Source organism: Heliangelus exortis, chromosome 7 (genome assembly GCF_036169615.1).
Source record: "Heliangelus exortis chromosome 7, bHelExo1.hap1, whole genome shotgun sequence".
Lineage (NCBI taxonomy): Eukaryota > Metazoa > Chordata > Aves > Apodiformes > Trochilidae > Heliangelus > Heliangelus exortis.
Window position 1 is genome coordinate 31,791 of NC_092428.1, and position 15,809 is coordinate 47,599.

The 15,809-nt window shown below is 48.3% G+C and overlaps 3 long non-coding RNA genes across 4 annotated transcripts in view; all 3 read right to left on the reverse strand.

Moving 5' to 3' along the window:
- The window catches only part of LOC139798097 (uncharacterized), a 43,493-nt gene that overhangs the window by 14,299 nt on the left and 13,385 nt on the right, over window positions 1–15,809 (reverse strand). The window contains exon 4 of one of the 2 annotated variants that reach the window (XR_011726719.1): window positions 901–957. The exons of the other annotated variant lie outside the window; for it this stretch is intronic. This is a non-coding gene — a long non-coding RNA (uncharacterized lncRNA). Of the gene's footprint in view, window positions 1–900; window positions 958–15,809 lie in introns of those variants that run through there. 2 annotated transcript variants of the gene reach the window in all.
- LOC139798099 (uncharacterized) lies at window positions 1,892–15,780 on the reverse strand. Its single transcript, XR_011726722.1, has 4 exons — window positions 15,723–15,780; window positions 15,609–15,648; window positions 15,444–15,523; window positions 1,892–1,997 (listed from the first exon to the last, which is right to left on the reverse strand). It is a non-coding gene; the product is annotated as an uncharacterized lncRNA (long non-coding RNA).
- LOC139798030 (uncharacterized) lies at window positions 2,468–3,649 on the reverse strand. Its single transcript, XR_011726669.1, has 3 exons — window positions 2,753–3,649; window positions 2,628–2,679; window positions 2,468–2,532 (listed from the first exon to the last, which is right to left on the reverse strand). It is a non-coding gene; the product is annotated as an uncharacterized lncRNA (long non-coding RNA).

Consider the following 15,809-nt stretch of genomic DNA (forward strand, 5'->3'; position numbering starts at 1 on the left):
GGCACCTGCAAAAGTCAAAGCAAAAGCACGTGCCGAGATACTGCCTAAAACAACAGGCAGCCCACGCCAGCCTTTGCTCAGAAAACTTCCAGATCCCTTCTGCAACAACTCCCAACCTCAGCACTTCACTTCAGTCCCTCAACTTATCTTCCTGAGGGATGGTGGTTTTGGATCTATGTCCAGCAAAACACCACGCTGTCTGACGGGCATGTTCATCATCATCACCTCTTCATCACCTGCAAACCCTAAAAGAGGAAAATCAGAAGCAGTGTCACCAAGAAGGCGTACTTCAGCCATTAACAACCACTGATACTACACCCACCACCTCAAAAGAGCCCCACCCAGTTCCACTCACCTCCTTGATCCGGAGTTGAATGCTGTGTCCACCACTGCTTTGGGCACCTAGAAGACCAAGAGAAAGAGTTACTGTTCTGCTGATCAGTAGCCACCAGCTCCACGAACCCACTCTCTACCACCCCAGCTCACCTTCAATGCTCATCCGGTTCCAAAGGTGGCACGCACAGCACCTGAAACATAAGGGAAACCTTTAACAGAGTTGATGTTAACACATGGCTGACCCAGCCCACAGACATCTCACCTTCTCCAGCTGTTCCTCAAGACATGGCTTTGTCACTCCGGCACTGAGTGTGACACCTGCAAAAGTCAAAGCAAAAGGCACACGCTGAGATATTGTCCCCAACAACAAGCAGCCCACTGTGATGTCCATCTCCTGCTTCCTTCCTTCCTCGGCCTCTCACCCATCTGCCTGCCATCTCTTTGGGGTGCCAAAACAGGGTTAGGAGTGCACCTGAAAAAAAACCACAAACAACAAGGGATGTTCATGACCAGCCAATAATACAACACCTGAGAATAACTGCTCCTCCAGCTCACCAGTCTTTGCTCACCTTGCCACAGCCACCTCCGGTGCCCGTATCCCGCTTCGCTCGCCGCTTTCACCTTCAAAATGACAACAAACCATAACGCGGTCAAGCACCCAAAGGAGGCACCTTCCCACCAACCCCACACCCTGACCAACCTTCGGATGGCGGCCTCCTCTCCTCCTCCATCCGTTTCTTGATGGTCATTGACACGTGGGATCTGAAAAACAGGATTATGCAAGTCACTGGGAAGCTGCTCAGCACCGAGTCAGTCAGTTAACAGCGCTTCCCATGGCCCCTGAACCTACACAGCAGGCAGGGCAGCTCCAAGCCAAACACTCACAGGCACAGACTGACCAAAGACACAGCCATGTGAGTCACAAGACATGACCTCAAGATAAAACTTGCAGCAAGAGGAGGAACTCTGGAACCCAAGACTTTTGGGCAATAAGACCTACAGCGGTGCGTCTGCAAAGCGAGGGAACCAAGCGACGGATGCCCGAGAAGCCGCCTTCAAGACCTGAGGACGCACGGATGCGGAGAACGAGTCCCCCTCAGGGAAACTGGGTGGACAGAGATCAGATGACAATGCAATTGAGAATGACGTTGCAGAAGACAGCCATCAAGAAACTTCCAAGTCAAGAGACCGATCTGCAATTTAGACTCGTCGTGCGGAATAACACGCTGCTGATTAGCGCCGTGCTGATCAGGAAAGGCTTTCCCGGGAGGATGCCCAAGATGCAGGACTTGCTCTGCGAGGACACAGAGGACCATCAAGGCCTCAGGAAGCTCTAAGACAGCAAAGACTGACAACACAAAACACACAACCCCACACACCGAAGCTGGAGCTGCCCTGCCCACGCTGGAATCACACTGGAAAGTAACCTGTTCCTTCACCCACCCAAAGGGGGCTGCTCCCAGACAACCCTCTCCCCTACACTAACTTCAAAACACCACCTGCAGTTCCCAGCCTCGACTCCTCTGCTCAGCCCCTCCCCACCCGCCCCTGGGCCCTCAACTTATCTTCAAGAGCGACAGCAGCACAAAGCCATGGTCGGTAACGAAAACCACATCGTTTGACTGGGATGTGCTTCCAGTCGCACGGTTCCTCTTCATCCCCTAGACGTAAAAAAGGAAAAAACACAACCCACAGATCGCAAACAGCGCTGGCACAAGTCCCACCTAAGCCAACGCACGCTACTTCTGCTGCACTCACCTCCTCGAGGGAGCCCCATGGTATACCACGCACCTTCTCCTTCCAGAGTTGAACGCTAGCACCACCATTGCTCGGGGAACCTGAAACACCAAGAGAAAGAGTTTCTGTTCTGCTGATCAGAAGTCACCAGCCCCATGAACCCCTCGCTACCAACTCAACTCAACTTCAACGCTCATCCGGTTCCAAAGGTGGCACGCACAGCGCCTGCAAAAACAAAAGGAAACGTTTAAGTGACTTGATGTAAAATACACGGCTGACCCAGCCCACCACCATCTCACCTTCTCCAACCGCTCCTAAATGTGTGTCTTTGTCCCTACAAGGATGGTTGTGGCACCTGCAAAAGTCAAAGCAAAAGGAACATGCTGAGGTAGTGCCTCAGCCTCTCACCCATCTGCCTGCCGTCCTCGTGGGGGTGCCAAAAGTAGGTTTGGAGGACACCTGGAAAACACAAAAAACAGGGGATGCCAATGCCTTCAACAAAAATAAAACACCCGAGAAATAACTGCTCCTCCAGCACACCAGCCTTTGCTCACCTTGCCAGAGCCACCTCCGGAACAGATATTCTGCTTCCTTGGCTGCTCTCACCTTCAAAAGGACAAACAAACCATAATGTGGCCAGGTAGCCGGGAGTGGGACCTTCACTCCAACACCGACTAACCTTTGGACGGCGCTCTTCTCTCCTCCCGCTCTTTCATGTACATCCTTGTCACACGGGATCTGAAAAACAGTGATACACAAGTCACTGGAACACTGCCCAACAGCTGAACTATTCAGTTATGGCTCTTCCAGCAAACTCCGGGAAGGGCAGCTCCAAGCCAAACACTCAGACCAGTTCGAGACACAGCCCTCCAAATTACGAGACTCGATCTCAAGAGAACACCAAGCAAAAAGAATATCTCTGGGATCCAAGACTGTTGGGCAAGAAGACCTACGGCAATGCAACTGCAAAACGAGAGGCTGAATCAAGGGACGCCGAAGAACCCGGGCTTCAAGACCTGATGACACGAGGATGCGGGAAACAAAGTCCCACTCTGGGAAAATCCATGACCAGAGATGATGCTGATGCAGGTGGCGATGATGTTTCAGAAGATGACCATCAGGAAGCTTCCCAGATGAAAGACCTATCTACACTTCAAACTTGTCACACAAGAAGAAGATGCTGCTGACTAGGACTGTGCTGATGAGTAAAGGCCTTGCAGGGATGAGGGTCAAGATGTGGGACTTGCTCTGAGAGGACATCAAGGCCTGAGAAAGCTTTAAGACAAAGACATACAACACAAACTACACACCACCACACACCAAGGCTGGAGCTGCCCTGCCCACACTGGCATCACATCAGAAATTAACCCACTTCCTTCACCTGACCAAAGGAGCCTGCTCCCAGACTGCCCTCTCCCCTACACTAACTTCAAAACCCCTTCCACAACTCCCACCAGCCTTGACCCCTCTACACCACTGGTCCCTCAACTTATCTTTCAGAGGACTGGCTCTCCAAAGTCGTGGTTAGCCAGGAAAATAGACAGGAGCAGCCCAGAATAATCCTCAACTTGCAAGGTTCCCCTTTGCCACCTACATTAAAAAAAAAAAAAAAGTCACACCACAACACCAAAACAAGCAAACAAAAAAAACTCCACACACATAACCACAACACCGAAGCGCCTACCAGAATATTCAGCAATAAGTCCAACATCAGCCAGCCCCATTCCCTTCCAAATGTCCCAGCTTCGCAGAAGAGCCCTGCGGGGTCCCACTCGCCACGCTTTCCAGAGTTGGACGCTGTAGGCATCGTCATTCAGGGAACCTAAAAGGCACAAAACTATTGTTGTGCTTGAGAGAAGACACTAGCTCCACAAGCCCTGCACTGCCACCTCACCTCCAGTCCTCATACAGTTCTCATACACTTGCTAGCATCAGGCCAGGGAGGGACAGGCGCCCATCAAACACCCAAAGGGCACCGCTTCTGGACAGCTCGCTCCCCTACAGTAACTTTAAAACCCGAGCCGGCGATTCCTAACCTTGACCCCTCTACACAGACCCTCCCCAGCCATCCTCCCTTTCTCTTACCTTTCAAACGGCGGGGGCTCTGAAGCACTGGAAAGAAAAGTAACCCACATCGCCTGACGGGGATCTTCCCAAAACCACCAAGTTCCTCCTCATCATCTGCAACAACAAAACGGCAGTGCCACCAGAAATAGGACGTCAGCTAAATACCAACCCCTTCCACAAGCTCCTCATATCCCCCGACTCGCCCTGCTCACCGTCTCCTTCCACTTGTTATGGCCACCATTGCTTCTGGCACCTGAAATACCAGGAGACACAAAATTCCCGTTCTGCTTGTCAGATCGAGCCTCCTCGTTACCATCCCATCTCACCTCCAGCGCTCTTCCCCCTCCAAAGGGGGCACGCGCAGCTCCTGCAAAAACAAAGGGAAACCCTTAACCGAGTTGAAGTAAAATCTCGGGATGAGCCGGCCTGCAACCATCTCACCTTCCCCGACTGCTCCTCAACGCGTGGTTTTGCGTGGCACCTGCAAAAGTCAAAGCAAAAGCACGTGCCGAGATACTGCCTAAAACAACAGGCAGCCCACGCCAGCCTTTGCTCAGAAAACTTCCAGATCCCTTCTGCAACAACTCCCAACCTCAGCACTTCACTTCAGTCCCTCAACTTATCTTCCTGAGGGATGGTGGTTTTGGATCTATGTCCAGCAAAACACCACGCTGTCTGACGGGCATGTTCCTCTTCATCACCTGCAAACACTAAAAGAGGAAAATCGGAAACGGTGTCACCAATAAGGTGCACTTCAGCCATTAACAACCACTTACACTACACCCACCACCTCAAAAGAGCCCCACCCAGTTCCACTCACCTCCTTGATCCGGAGTTGAATGCTGTGTCCACCACTGCTTTGGGCACCTAGAAGACCAAGAGAAAGAGTTACTGTTCTGCTGATCAGTAGCCACCAGCTCCACGAACCCACTCTCTACCACCCCAGCTCACCTTCAATGCTCATCCGGTTCCAAAGGTGGCACGCACAGCACCTGAAACATAAGGGAAACCTTTAACAGAGTTGATGTTAACACATGGCTGACCCAGCCCACAGACATCTCACCTTCTCCAGCTGTTCCTCAAGACATGGCTTTGTCACTCCGGCACTGTGTGTGACACCTGCAAAAGTCAAAGCAAAAGGCACACGCCGAGATATTGTCCCCAACAACAAGCAGCCCACTGTGATGTCCATCTCCTGCTTCTTTACCTCGGCCTCTCACCCATCTGCCTGCCATCTCTTTGGGGTGCCAAAACAAGGTTAGGAGTGCACCTGAAAAAAACCACAAACAACAAGGGATGTTCATGACCAACCAATAATACAACACCTGAGAATAACTGCTCCTCCAGCCCACCAGCCTTTGCTCACCTTGCCACAGCCACCTCCGGTGCCCGTATCTCGCTTCGCTCGCCGCCTCCGCCTTCAAAATGACAACAAACCATAATGCAGTCGAGCACCCAAAGGAGGCACCTTCCCGCCAACTCCACACCCTGACCAACCTTCGGATGGTGGCCTCCTCTCCTCCTCCATCTGTTTCTTGATGGTCATTGACATGTGGGATCTGAAAAACAGGATTATGCAAGTCACTGGGAAGCTGCTCAGCACCGAGTCGGTCAGGTTGTGTCGCTTTCCATGGCCCCTGAACCTACCCAGCGGGCAGGGCAGCTCCAAGCCAAACACTCACAGGCACAGACTGACCCGAGACACAGCCATGTGAGTCACAAGACTCGAGCTCAAGATAAAACTCGCAGCAAGAAGACGGACACTGGAACCCAAGACTTTTGGGCAATAAGACCTACAGCGATGTGTCTGCAAAGCGAGGGAACGAAGCGACGGATGCCCGAGGAGCCACCTTCAAGACCTGAGGATGCAAGGATGCGGGGAATGAGTCCCCCTCAGGGAAACTGGGTGCACAGAGATCAGATGACAATGCAATTGAGAATGACATTGCGGAAGACAACCATCAAGAAACTTCCAAGTACATAGACCGATCTGCAATTTTGACAGATGATGCTGCTGATCAGCACCATGATGATCGGGAAAGGCTGTGCAGGGATGATGCCCAAGATGCGAGACTTGTTCTGTGAGGACACACAGAAGACCATCAAAATCGGAGGAAGCTCTAAGACAAAGACAGAAAACACAAGATACACAACCCCACACACCAAGGCTGGAGCTGCCCTGCCCTGGAAACTAACATGCTCTATTCACCCACTCAAAGGGGGCTGATTGTAGACAGCCCTCTCCCAGATGCCATCTTCAAAATCCCTCCTGCAACTCCAAGCCTCAGCCCCTCTGCAACCAAGTTCCTGTACTTAGCTTTCAGAGGCCTGTGGGTCTAAATTTATGTCCAGCAACAAAACCACGTTGTCTGACTAGCACGTTCCTGCAGTTTTAAGGTTCCTCTTCAACAACTGCATTAAAAAAAAAAAAAAAAAAAAAAAAAGAATCACAAATAGAAAAAAAAATTTGCATGCAGCCACATTCTTGCTATAAAGAGCTCTAACTTTCGGTGGTTCTAAAGTTCTTACCTTAAAGAGTCTTCCCAGACAGCTCAACAGCTGCAGTCAGCTCCAGGAGTAGGAGAGCTCTGACCTCAGAGAAGCCCAAGAGCTGACTGAAGACCCTAGCCAAAGGCTGTGGCTTATATACCACAGGCACCGCCCACAGCTATTCCCACAGTCCCCTGGGAAAGGGGAGGTGGTGATTACCACAAGGTATAAAAGCAGCCAGAGGAGAAGCAGTCAGTTTTCTCCTCTTTCTTCAGTTTGCGGGACAAGCAGAGAGACTCCGTGATGCCGGCTGAGGAATTTTGGGTTTTTTTTCTCTCTCGTTGTTACTTCAGCGACACGGCCAGGTAAAAATTTAACCCACAGGGAACCTTAACAGAGTAAAGGTCATTGGAGGCTTGGATTAGACAGAAGAGAGGAAAGAACAAGTGGGGTGGGTCACAGATATGGACTCACAAAGTCTCCTGAAAGACTCAGAAGGGTGAGAGCTCTGCAACAAAGCTAAAAGTGGAAGGCAGCGTTCTGTTAGAGGGGTCATTTTTGGATCGAAGACACTGAAGAAAGCTGAGGGGCACAAGCAGCAGTCTGGAGGGGATTTTAATAGAGTACAGGCATCCCTGGGATGTTGGGAACCGAATGACAGACGGCATCAGAAGAGCTTCTCGTAGAGCGAAAAAGGCGTAAAATGCGCAACGGAGCCGGAAGGTGGCTGTGGGACGCCGAGAGGGGGGGCGTGAGGTTGGCCTCCGGAGGTATGGTGGTGAGAGAAGGGTGCTGTGAGAGAGGTAAAAGGCGGCTCTGGGATATGAGGAAAAACTCTATGTGTTCAGTTGATGTACAGATGTCCTGAAGAAGAATTCTGCCTCAGTAAGAGAGCTAAAAAGAGCACCACAGAGATCGAAGGGTGTGGGGCGGCGTGAGGATGGTCTCGTAAGGAGCGGTGCCCTGAATGAGAGGGCTCTGATGGGGCAATAGTGTTGAAAAAGAGTCCAGGAAGACCCTCTGGCAGAGCCTTGAGGGGGAGACCGGACCCCCGTCCCTTTCTGAATGCTTCCTCGGAGAGGACCCTGGGTGTGGCTGGATGTGGTCTTTGCCCCTGGCAGTAAAGCGGAGTTCATACTCTCCCTCTGCCCCAGAGTTAGTGTATTTTATCTCTGCCTTTTAATACCTCGCTACCTGTCGGCATGATGTGCACCCGTCCCGTTGTATAAAGGGTTTCTTTAAAATGCATATTACCCCAGGGTGATTGGTCTCTTGGCTCTTCTGCATGTGCCTTTGATTTCACTGGTTGTTTCATATGAGCCTGAAGTTCTGACGGTTTGCTGCCATCCCCAAATAAATTGATTTATTTGCTTCCTGGTCTCCATATGGAACTCTAGTTCCTGAAATTCAGCTTTCAGTTTGCCGTCTCCCTGTCCTGTGGACTTATCTGGCTCTCGAGGAGGGAGGGGCTTGCTGCGCTGCTTTTCTATTAGTCTGTCCTTGGTGTTTCACGTGGCATCGGTTTCTCTAGATTTCAAGGTTAGTTGAGACTGTCCTGAGGTCTATATAGATCTGCTACTTAATATGATACTTTGCCAGATGGCCGGGGCCAGCGCAAAAGACACAGGCACCCAAATAAAGAAGTTAGTTTATATTTACTGATGTATTAAATTATAAGAGAACAAGTGCAGAAACAAACAACAAAACTGAAGTGCGATAGCAAAGTCAAAGCAAAACACAGCAACTCATCTAATTGTTACTATACAGACGCAGCGATAAAGAGTAAGAAAGACGTGTCGCCGATTGCCGTAATGGTTCGACTTTGCCTGGATCTGCGGTTGCTGGGGAGCCCTGGTTGTTACGAGGACACGGAGAACCCTTCCCAGCAGTTGGGAAATCCTACACGGTGCGTCCTCTTGTAGGTGAGGAAGGGTCCATTTTTTTGAGTATCCCGTTGCTGCTAGTCCGAAGGACTTGCGCTTTTCTTAACGTGAAAACGTCCGGTCTTACGCCCTGTAATGACCGAAACCGGGGCCTGGCTGGGGCTCAAGTTGCAGATCGTAGGGCTGCCTAAACTATCTCCCCTAGACATGTTAGTGGTGGTTACCTAAAATATCTGCCCAGACAATTCAGTATATTGGCTGCTTTTGCACTCTCTCGTGGTTTGAAAAAAATTTCTCAGAATGGGGAGGGTAAGCTACTGTTTTCACAAGCCTTTTTCCTCCTACATACTTAGCTGATCTCCCAGTAAACCAAATGTGCTCCGTCTCAGGATGAGTTAATAGATCCAAGTTTTTTTCAAACCTCATCAAAGATTCATTTCTGAGTGCAAAATCAGGGTTTACTTCTTGATTACTCATGGGGGGCAGTGGCTAGCTGCTAGTGGAAGGCAGCCACACCATAGCCTCCCACTTTGGCTCTATCTTGAATATATTTGACCCATTGCATGATAGGAATTATGGCAGACAGAGCCACTTAATATCCTACTGTGAGTTGTTCTAGTTCTAGCGCAGCCCAAAAACGTGCTAATGTAGTAGATGTTTGTGAATTCGTGTTAAATAATTATGAAGTGTTTGCTAACCCAACTTTGAGAGTACTAATAATATATCTGTCTTCAATATTGTGAAATATGCAAACGTAGGAATTCGTTGGAATGAAATATAACTGTTCTTTGTGTAACTACAAAGCTTAAGGGAACAAGAAACAAGACATCCACAGTTTCAGTACCCTGAAAACACTACAACGTACATCCTGTTGTGCTAATCTAAGCTGATTTTGCTGCTCACCACATAGCGTTGCAATTTAAGGTGGTTTTACTGCTGACTGCAGAGCGTTGCACAGGAAAGAGCAAAGGAGCGCATGTGCGAAATCGAAGGGTAATGAGAGGGGAAACTGAGGCAGACACTGACTTCATCCAACGACCACCAGATGGGGGTCAAAAAGATCCCCAGAGATAAAGCGGGCATGCGCCTTTGAAGGCCTGCTTCTCACAAGAACTAATAAACATAATCCAGCCTATTCCTAGAACAGTCATGAATACGCATTAGAATAGATATGGATGTGTATTAAGGTATGGAAGGTAAGATAAAAGATTAAACTTTAAGGCATGCGTGCGAGTGGAGCGGAGACTCCCCACGCACCCAGCGCTGTTTTGCTTATTGCAATTTTATTAATTAAATTAAACTATTAACAGAATATTGAGTCAGTAATTTATAACACTGATAACTCTCAAAGTGGAGTTGTTTTCTGCTTCTGGTAATTTTCTCCCCTGGGCTCCAAGTTCTGTGTAACCCGTTTACAGATTTGTTTGAGATCTCTTCTTATTTGTGAGGATCATAAATCCAAAACCTTTTGTTAAGCCTCTTCTGTTAATTCCAAATCAGCCTGCTGTTCACTTCTGCCAACTCACACTTTTCCCTTGTTACCTCACATAACAAGGTTACGATTGGTCCTACGTGTCAGATGCGCTGTCTCCAAAAACGAAACAATCCGATGCGTGTTAAGAATTGAACACCCCAATACACGCTGCCACGCACTGAATATAAGAAGATACAAAACCATTGACCGGCGGTCGGGCATCTTTTTAGAGAAAAACTACAAACGAGTCTCCGGAAGTCGGCCATTTTGTTACCGGAAGTCGGCCATCTTTTTACCGGGGAACTACAAACGAGTCTCCGGAAGTCGGCCATCCCTTTACCGGAAAACTACAAACGAGTCTCCGGAAGTCGGCCATCTTTTTTCGGAAAACTACAAACGAGTCTCCGGAAGTCGGCCATCTTGTTACCGGAAGTCGAACGTTTTGTTACCGGAAGTCGGCCATCTTTTCAGCGAAAAAATACAAACGAGTCTCCGCAACTCGGACAAACTGGAAGTTAAAAATTTAAGAACCCCCAATGTCCCCTGAGCGTAGAAACACACCATCTGGCAGATCCTCTGATCTTCGCCAAAACCTGTCACTTTTCTCTTACTTCATAGATTCATTTAATCACTCGTGTTGGAAGGGGCCTTCAAAGAGCATCTGCTCCATCCCTCTACCTAATGCTATGGATTCGATGTCTTAACACTTTCTACAACGGGGGGAATCTACCGCTTCTCCGAGGAGACCATTCCAATCTTTTACTGTCCACATGGTGAAAAATGAACTTCTTATGTCCAATCAGAATTTCCCCATTACCTCTTATCCATTAAGCCCCACCTTACCTTGTTGCTGCACGACCAAAAATGAGAACTGTTGCAAGGTGAATGTCTCTTAGGGCACGGCGCTCCGAGGTCCAAACAGGCGTTTCAGCAGAAACTCACGAATAGTGCTCTGAGTTTATTGCCCTCAGGGTTGCCTAGCCTGGCTCGGAGCTACTGCTCCCGAATCGGCTAACCTCTCTGCTGGCTTGCTCAGGAATGAGCTGAGATTGGGCTCCAGGCCTCACCTTTTATTGGCCCCCTAATCCTGCTCATGCCCAGTTGGGGCCTGCCCTAAGCAGGCACAGGTGGGCTTAACACAAGCTCATGCCCTCTACCTGGCAATTAGTGGCACCTGGTTACCTCATTTCACTACAGAGAACAGTGACTGTCTGGCTGCTTCTGGTTACAGGAGGACAAAAAAAGGACATGGAGTGCAGCTGAGTAATGGGGAACATCTGGTTTCTAAAGGTCCAAAATAGAGAGTGTGTTTGGCTGCTTCACATGCTGTTTCCAGTTGCTGGAGGACTGGTGTCTGTCAGCAAGCCGGCAAGCATTTAAATACCCATTTACACATCTAATATCTGCTTTGGCCTATACATCAGCTTTGATACACTCACACAGACTCCCTGGAGCAAAATATCCCCTGTCCCTCCTGGTCCCACACTCCCCCCTCACCTCTACCAGACACCCTGACAGCCCTCACAGCCCTTTACCCCTCCCCACTGTAACTCCAGTGCTTAAAAGACATCTCTGAAGACTATTAGGCAGGATTTGTCATTACATTCGTAACATCAAAGCAACGCTCTTGCTGGGCGCAGAAAAAGCTTCCATCCTTCCCTACTCCATTGCTGGGGTAGAGAACCCTGTATGGCTGCCTCTACTTGTATCACAAGAGACACCTACACACACACTGCAACAGTAGCAGCCTTGCATGCTGCTTAGACAGCAAAGCTGAAAGTAAAAAACGACTCCTGAAAGTAAAAAAATAAATTCACCGTCTGCTCATGAGGTGTCCACATGTTTATATGTATCCTATTTAAATACTTCTATAGGCAAGTATTTCACTTCCTTTCTGCATTCATGTAACTTGTACAACTGTTAACCGATACCATTACGTTTTCTATCTCAAACACGGGGATAATTTGACCAGGAATTTTTTGTGTGTTACACAACTGGGAGGGAGAGCTGCCCAAAGGAGATGCTACCAAACCCCCAGGGAAATACCCCATTTAGAGGGAGACAGAAACATAGTACTTCAGAGCACTCCATCAAAACACCAGCAAAACACCTGCAGCATCCAGCTGTCTCTCTGTTCAAAGATTTAGGATAATTAACTAAACTAGGTAATATATGAGATCTAAAGCATTATGGGGCTGTTAGCGTCTAAACAATGCAGTTTGTACTTTATACAACTGTTTTTGTTACATTTGTGATACAAAAAAAGTCTGTGATAACTCTTTGGCTTTAATTTTTGAAGGATGATGGAGAGAAGGGAGGGTAAAACTGCAGGAGTCAAACAAATCCCCACTGCTGCAGTATATAAACTTACCAAAAAGGACTCTCTGCTTTGTTAATACATCTGGATGTACCAAAACGTGCAGAGGAATGCATTTTCATCATCTCAGCTGCTGCAATTGTGAACCACAAAGCCAGAAACACCATCAACTTGAGAAAGATGTGCTGTGCTTCCATCTTGGGAATGACCACCTCTTTTTTTTTTTTTTTTGAATGAGGAAAGAGTCTTGTTGCCGGTGGCTTCCACAGACTCTTTTGGGATCTGCTCTGATGGGGAGTTTCCAAAATGCAACATCTTTGAATGAGAGGCATTTCTGTTTTGGACTCTCTCTTCCCATCTTCTATCAATATTCATGCTGAAGGGCAGTTGTTCCTGGTCTCCCAGCTTAGCATGCAGCAGGCCAGGGATCAGATTCCTTCCTCAAGAAAAGGCACATCAGGTAACTGGTATATTTCTGCAATCACCAGGCTCGTCTTCATAAAAAAAAAAAAAAAAAAAGCAAAAGCAAAATGCCAGCAGGAAGCATCCGGAAGAATCCTATGGGTTGGCAAACCTCTTCTGCGACAACCTCCTTCGCCATCCCTTGAAGTACTCATCACCCCTAAAGACACCCCCCAAAGTCATATAGAAATAGCACTTAGGGATATGGCTTAAGTTCTTGTCAGTGTAAGGTTGACGGTTGGACTCTATGATCTTGAAGGTCTTTTCTAATAGAGGTAATTCTGTGATTAGCACCATGGGCTTCCCTTCACCTGCTCTGTACCCATTCGATGCCAGATACTGCATCTGTCATTGTTTGTAGAACCCAAGCTACACCAAGAGACAAAATGACAGGTATACTTGAAGGAAGTCACCAGCTCCATGTTCATCCTCGCTACTACCCCAGCGCACCTCAAATGCTCATCCAGTCCCAAAAGTGGCCTACAAAGTTCATGCAAAAAAGTAACTGCTTCACTGATTAGCCACATTATTCTCTGCTCTTTGACACTGACCTTACCTCGGACTACTTGCTATAGTCAGCAGCTTTGTCCCAGTGAGCCTGCTTAGGATATTTGCAAAAAACAAAAGGAACGTACCAAGATGCTGCCTCAAACAGCACCCTGCCTGCAACAATTCCCATCTCTTACTCCTTTACCTTGGCAATTTGCATACCCAGCCTCTGCAATTTTCTTGTTGTCACATGGTGACTACAATAGAACCTATAAACATCAACTGATGCTTCGAACTTCAACAACACATCCAAAAAATAACTGCTCTTTGGTCCCACTAGTCATCACTCACCTCACCCCAGTCACCTTCAGTGACTATCCTACTTCCCTTACTGCTTCTACCTTCAAAATGAGTTAAACACACACTGTAATCAGGTAGCTACCAGAAGCACAATCCCTCCAGCGCTACACACTGACTGACCTGACTGCACTCTGCTCCCTCATTTCTTCTCACAAGCGCATATTTGTCCTTTGCATCTGAAAGAAAGTATTACACAAGTCACTGGAACTCTGAACAATGGACAGACAATTCCAGACATCTCAATCCTAGTTAGGAAACCCATCTAGAGTATTACTACCCTCATGCCATTAATAAACACAGCCCCACAACTTTAAACCCATACACATACAACCGTTAACTACTGAGAGGGTCGATCTCCTGCGCTGCACAGGAAAAACCCTCTCATGAGGGTCCCATCACCTTCAAACACCACCAAAGCAACTGCCCACCCAGCCTGACTATGGCTGCTCCACCTAAGATCGCTGTAAAATTGTGGCCTAAAAACTACAGGCAAACATCACCAGAGACCCTTATGGCTCTTCAATATCCCCAACTCTACAATCTGGGCAGAGCAGCTCCAGGCCAAACACACAAACACAGACCAACCCAAGACACACCACTGCAAACTACAAGATTAAACATTAATAGAAAACTCCCAACAAGAATTACTCTGGGCTCCAAGAAGTTGGCCAAGAAGATCTACAGGGATGCAAGGGTGAGGCAAGGAGGCCCCATGGTGACATCGAGTGTCATAGAACTCTTCCTCTTACAATAATTACTCTTCTAATAACATATCAGATGTACAAGAAGACTAGCATCAAGACCTAAGGATGCAGAGACAAGGTTGCAAATGTGGAAAATTTACGACCAGAGATGCTCATTTGTTCATAAAGAAGATTACAAAACATGCCTATCAAGAAATTTGCAAGATGCAAGAAAAGAAGGATCCAGATGGCACTATGATGATGATGATGACTAAATGTGTTCAACACCATTGGGATGATGTTCAATATTACTTGTCCTGTGAGGGATTCTGGAATTCAAGACTTGTGGGCAATAAGACCTACAGCGATGCATCTGCAAAGCGAGGGAACGAAGCGACGGATGCCCGAGAAGCTGCCTTCAAGACCTGAGGACGCAAGGATGTGGGGAATGAGTCCCCCTCGGGGAAACTGGGTGGACAGAGATCAGATGACAACGCAATTGAGAATGACGTTGCAGAAGACAGCCATCAAGAAACTTCCAAGTCAAGAGACAGATCTGCAATTTAGACTCGTCGTGCGGAATAACACGCTGCTGATTAGCACCGTGCTGATCAGGAAAGGCTTTCCAGGGAGGATGCCCAAGATGCAGGACTTGCTCTGTGAGGACACAGAGGACCATCAAGGCCTCAGGAAGCTCTAAGACAACAAACACTGACAACACAAAACACATAACCCCACACACCGAAGCTGGAGCTGCCCTGCCCATGCTGGAATCATACTGGAAAGTAACCTGTTCCCTTTACCCACCCAAAGGAGGCTGCTCCCAGACAGTCCTCTCCCCTACACTAACTTCAAAACACCACCTGCAATTCCCAACCTCGACTCCTCTGCTCAGTGGTGTTCGGATCGTGACACTCAGCCCCTCCCCACCCACCCTGGGCCCTCAACTTATCTTCAAGAGCGACAGCAGCACAAAGCCATGGTTGGTAATGAAAACCACATTGCTTGACTGGGATGTGCTTCCAGTCGCACGGTTCCTCTTCATCCACTATACGTAAAAAAGGAAAAAACACAACCCACAGATCGCAAACAGCGCTGGCACAAGTCCCACCTAAGCCAACGCACGCTACTTCTGCTGCACTCACCTCCTCGAGGGAGCCCCATGGTATACCATGCACCTTCTCCTTCCAGAGTTGAACGCTATTGCCACCATTGCTTGGGGCACCTGAAACACCAAGAGAAAGAGTTCCTGTTCTGCTGATCAGAAGTCACCAGCCCCATGAACCCCCTCACTACCAACTCAACTCAACTTCAACGCTCATCCGGTTCCAAAGGTGGCACGCACAGCGCCTGCAAAAACAAAAGGAAACGTTTAAGTGACTTGATGTTAAATACATGGGTGACCCACCCCACCACCGTCTCACCTTCTCCAACTGCTCCTAAATGTGTGTCTTTGTCCCTACAAGGATGGTTTTGGCACCTGCAAAAGTCAAAGCAAAAGGAACGTGCTG